The sequence below is a fragment of the Zeus faber genome (genome assembly GCF_960531495.2).
Source record: "Zeus faber genome assembly, chromosome: 12".
Taxonomy (NCBI): Eukaryota; Metazoa; Chordata; class Actinopteri; order Zeiformes; family Zeidae; genus Zeus; species Zeus faber.
In genome coordinates, this window is record NC_137196.1 from 30,844,225 (window position 1) to 30,850,223 (window position 5,999).

The window sequence follows — 5,999 nt, forward strand, 5'->3', positions numbered from 1 at the left end:
GGAGGAGGGGGAGGAGAGGGAGGAAAGGGTGGAGAGGCAGGAGGGGGAGGAGAGGGAGGAGAGGGTGGAGAGGGAGGAGAGGGTGGAGAGGGAGGAGGGGGAGGAGAGAGTGGAGAGGGAGGAGAGAGTGGAGAGGCAGGAGGGGGTGGAGAGGGAGGAGAGGGTGGAGAGGGAGGAGAGGGTGGAGAGGGTGGAGAGGGAGGAGAGGGTGGAGAGGGTGGAGAGGGAGGAGAGGGTGGAGAGGGAGGAGGGGGAGGAAAGGGAGGAGAGGGTGGAGAGGGTGGAGAGGGTGGAGAGGGAGGAGGGGGAGGAGAGGGAGGAGAGGGTGGAGAGGGAGGAGAGGGAGGAGAGGGAGGAGAGGGTGGAGAGGCAGGAGGGGGAGGAGAGGGAGGAGAGGGTGGAGAGGCAGCAGGGGGAGGAGAGGGTGGAGAGGGTGGAGAGGGAGGAGAGGGTGGAGAGGCAGCAGGGGGAGGAGAGGGTGAAGAGGGTGGAGAGGGAGGAGAGGGTGGAGAGGCAGGAGGGGGAGGAGAGGGTGGAGAGGCAGCAGGGGGAGGAGAGGGTGGAGAGGCAGCAGGGGGAGGAGAGGGTGGAGAGGGTGGAGAGGGTGGGGAGGGAGGAGAGGGTGGAGAGGGTGGAGAGGGAGGAGAGGGTGGAGAGGCAGCAGGGGGAGGAGAGGGTGGAGAGGGTGGAGAGGGTGGGGAGGGAGGAGAGGGAGGAGAGGGTGGAGAGGGTGGAGAGGCAGCAGGGGGAGTAGAGGGTGGAGAGGGTGGAGAGGGTGGAGAGGCAGCAGGGGGAGGAGAGGGAGGAGAGGGTGGAGAGGGTGGAGAGGCAGCAGGGGGAGGAGAGGGAGGAGAGGGTGGAGAGGGTGGAGAGGCAGCAGGGGGAGGAGAGGGAGGAGAGGGTGGAGAGGGTGGAGAGGCAGCAGGGGGAGGAGAGGGAGGAGAGGGTGGAGAGGGTGGAGAGGCAGCAGGGGGACTAGAGGGAGGAGAGGGTGGAGAGGCAGCAGGGGGAGGAGAGGGTGGAGAGGGTGGAGAGGCAGCAGGGGGAGGAGAGGGAGGAGAGGGTGGAGAGGGTGGAGAGGCAGCAGGGGGAGGAGAGGGAGGAGAGGGTGGAGAGGGTGGAGAGGCAGCAGGGGGAGGAGAGGGTGGAGAGGGTGGAGAGGCAGCAGGGGGAGGAGAGGGAGGAGAGGGTGGAGAGGGTGGAGAGGCAGCAGGGGGAGGAGAGGGTGGAGAGGGAGGAGAGGGTGGAGAGGGTGGAGAGGCAGCAGGGGGAGGAGAGGGTGGAGAGGGTGGAGAGGGTGGAGAGGGTGGAGAGGCAGCAGGGGGAGGAGAGGGAGGAGAGGGTGGAGAGGCAGCAGGGGGAGGAGAGGGTGGAGAGGGTGGAGAGGGTGGAGAGGGTGGAGAGGCAGCAGGGGGAGGAGAGGGTGGAGAGGGTGGAGAGGGTGGAGAGGGTGGAGAGGCAGCAGGGGGAGGAGAGGGTGGAGAGGGTGGAGAGGCAGCAGGGGGAGGAGAGGGTGGAGAGGGTGGAGAGGGTGGAGAGGGTGGAGAGGCAGCAGGGGGAGGAGAGGGTGGAGAGGGTGGAGAGGGTGGAGAGGGTGGAGAGGCAGCAGGGGGAGGATGTATATTATTCATAATATTTTGGCTGCTGTGTGATTTTCTAGGAAATTTAAACGGACAGAAGCACAAACATCAGACTCGTCGTGTTGACGTAAAGAGGAAGTGGAAATAATGATATACACAGTTTTAATATTAATATAATATAAAACAATGTAATGTCATATAATATAATATAATATAATATAATATAATGTAATATAATATCATTTAATATAATATAATATAATATAATATAATATCATTTAATATAATATAATATAATATAATATAATTTAATTTAATATTATATAATATAATATAATTTAATATTATATAATATAAAACAATGTAATGTCATATAATATAATATAATATAATATCATTTAATATAATATAATATAATGTAATATAATATAATTTAATATAATATAATATAATATAATATAATATAATATAATATCATTTAATATAATATAATATAATATAATTTAATTTAATATTATATAATATAAAACAATGTAATGTCATATAATATAATATAATATAATATCATTTAATATAATATAATATAATATAATATAATATAATATAATATAATATAATATAATATCATTTAATATAATATAATATAATATAATATAATATAATTTAATTTAATATTATATAATATAATATAATTTAATATTATATAATATAAAACAATGTAATGTCATATAATATAATATAATATAATATCATTTAATATAATATAATATAATATAATATAATATAATATAATATAATATAATATAATATCATTTAATATAATATAATATAATATAATATAATATAATATAATATCATTTAATATAATATAATATCATTTAATATAATATAATATAATATAATATAATATAATATAATATAATATAATGTAATATAATATAATAAAATATGATTTAATTTAATATAATTTAATATTATATAATATAATTGAATGTGATATAATATAATATAATATAATATAATATAATATAATAAAATATAATCTAATATAATATAATAAAATATAATTTAATTTAATATTATATAATATAATTGAATGTGATATAATATAATATAATATAATAAAATATAATTTAATATAATATAATATAATATAATATAATATGATAAAATATAATTTAATATAATATAATATAATATAATATCATTTAATATAATATAATATAATTGAATGTGATATAATATTATATTATATAATATTTATAACTTATAATTCTCTTTATCACACAGTTAAAATCCCTGAGTACAACTGAGCATTACTGAGTACCTCTGGGTAATACTGAGTACTACAGAGTACTACTGAGTACTACTGAGTACTTATGAGTACCTCTGAGTACAACTGAGTACTTCTAAGTACTCCTGAGTACTTGTGAGTACTCCTGAGTACTACTGAGTACTTCTGAGTACTCCTGAGTATTAGAGTACTTCTGGGTACTACTGAGTACCTATGAGTACTTCTAAGTACTTCTGAGTACCACTGAGTACTACTGTGTACTTCTGAGCACTACTCTCACTCTGTTGTTCTTCTGGAATGTTCTCGGCTTCAGAAAAGACCCCGACGCCTCGCGACCGGGTGAGTGTGCATGTAGGGGCGTGCACGTTGGTGCGCACATGTAGGGACATGTACGTAGGGGCGTGTACCTAGGGGCATGCACGTAGGTGTGTACACGTAGGGGTGTACATGTAGGGGCGTGCACGTAGGGGCGTACACGTAGGGGCGTGCACGTAGGGGTGTACATGTAGGGTGTGCACGTAGGGGTGTACATGTAGGGGCGTGCACGTAGGGGCGTACACGTAGGGGCGTGCACGTAGGGGTGTACATGTAGGGTGTGCACGTAGGGGAGTACATGTAGGGGCGTGCACGTAGGGGCGTACACGTAGGGGCGTGCACGTAGGGGTGTACATGTAGGGGCGTGCACGTAGGGGCGTACACGTAGGGGCGTGCACGTAGGGGAATACATGTAGGGGCGTGCACGTAGGGGCGTACACGTAGGGGCGTGCACGTAGGGGTGTACATGTAGGGTGTGCACGTAGGGGAGTACACGTAGGGGTGTACATGTAGGGTGTGCACGTAGGGGCGTACATGTAGGGTGTGCACGTAGGGGCGTGCACGTAGGGGCGTACATGTAGGGGCGTGCACGTAGGGGTGTACAAGTAGGGGCGTGCACGTAGGGGCGTACATGTAGGGGCGTGCACGTAGGGGCGTACACGTAGGGGCGTACACGTAGGGGCGTACACGTAGGGCCGTGCATGTAGGGGCGTACATGTAGGGTGTGCACGTAGGGGCGTGCACGTAGGGGCGTACATGTAGGGTGTGCACGTAGGGTCGTGCATGTAGGTGCGTACATGTAGGGGCGTACATGTAGGGGTGTACAAGTAGGGGCGTGCACGTAGGGGTGTACACGTAGGGGCGTGCACGTAGGGGCGTACACGTAGGGGCGTACACGTAGGGGCGTACACGTAGGGCCGTGCATGTAGGGGCGTACATGTAGGGTGTGCACGTAGGGGCGTGCACGTAGGGGCGTACATGTAGGGGCGTACATGTAGGGTGTGCACGTAGGGACGTGCACGTAGGGGCGTACATGTAGGGGCTTACACGTAGGGGCGTGCACGTAGGGGCGTACATGTAGGGGCTTACACGTAGGGACGTGCACGTAGGGGCGTACATGTAGGGTGTGCACGTAGGGGCGTGCACGTAGGGTGTGCACAGGTAACATGGCCCCGAGGCCCAGACAGGCTGACACACGACTGTTTACTCACAGGGAAGCTTCTTCACCTCCTTTCTACTTTTCTTTTCTTTTCTTTTCTTTTCTTTTCTTCTTTTCTTTTCTTTTCTTTTCTTTTCTTTTCTTTTCTTCTCTTCTTTTCTTTTCTTTTCTTCTCTTCTCTTAGTGCCCCTGTGGGTGGGAGGCTGCAGGAGAAGAGGCAGGAGCTGAGCACTTTCCTCCAGGAGAGGGTACAGGGCGCCATGGTCAGGGCTCGGTACATCGGCATCAGGGACATGGACGCCCCCAGCTCCTCTTTCTTCAACCTGGAGAAGACGGTTCAGCAGTCCAGACAGATGGCCTGTCTCCGTGTCGCGACTGCCAGGGTGACGACCTGCCCGGCGGAGATGAGGGCGCATGCGGTGGCCTTCTACACCACCCTATTCAGGGCCGAGTGCTGTGATCGAGAGTGTGCTGCGGAGTCGGGGGGTCGGGTAGCGGGACGCCTTGAATGCTGCCATTGGAATGGAGGAGCTCACCTCTGCTGGGGGCCAGCTGGCGACTGGGTGCGCTCCTGGGATAGACGGTCTGCCTCCAGAGTTCTACAAGCATTTCTGGGGCCTGTTAGGGGGAGATCTACACCGGGTGCTGCTGGAGTCCATGCGGACTGGTACACTACCAGTTTCCTCTCGACAAGCCGCCTTCTCTCTCATACCCAAGAAAGGGGTCTTGGGCTTGCTCAAAAACTGGAGACCCGTTGCACTGCTTTGCACGGATTACAAACTCTTCTCGAAAGTCCTGGCCAATAGGCTGAAGGGAATTTTAGGGCTGTTGATTTCCAAGGACCAGTCTTACTGCGTGACGGGCAGATCTATTAAGGACAATTTGTTTTTAATGAGTGATTTGTTTGACGTGTGTAATTTCAATAACATCGATGTGGGTGTCTTATCCCTTGACCAGGAGAAGGCTTTCAACCGGGTGGACCACGGATTTCTGTTTTCAACCTTGAAGGCATTTGGGTTCGGGGAAGGGTTTCTTAACTATGTGCAGCTCCTTCACAGGGGAGCATCCTGCCTGATCAAGGTGGGCAGGGGGTTGAGCTATCCACTCCCTGTAGAGAGAGGGATGAGGCAGGGCTGCCCCATCTCTGGCCAGCTCTACTTCCTTGCTGTAGAACCTCTTCTGCACACTTTAAGGAACAGGCTGATTGGGCCCTCCCTGCCGGGGCTGGGGCCGCCACTGGTCGTCGCCGCTTATGCGGATGATGTCAATTTTTTCGTCACCGACCAGGATGACGTCCAGGAGTTGGTGGCTTGCTTGGGGATGTATCAAACGGCCTCGTCTGCTAAGGTAAACTGGGAGAAGAGCGAGGCCTTGCAGGTGGGGAGGTGGGAGGGGAAAACGCCTCCTGAGCTACCAAGGGGCCTGAGCTGGGAAACGAGAGGAATGAAGGTTTTTGGGGGTGTTTTTGGGCTCGGAGCAGTACCAGATGCAGAACTGTGCTGGTGTGGTGGAGAAGGTGTGTGTCAGACTGTCCAGGTGGAAATGCCCTACTCTCTTTGGCAGGGGTGAGGCTATCGGGGTGGACCCAGTTCTTTGGCCCCGGAGCGTCCCCTGCTGGCTGCTGGCGTTCTCTGTGGAAGCCCCCCATCAA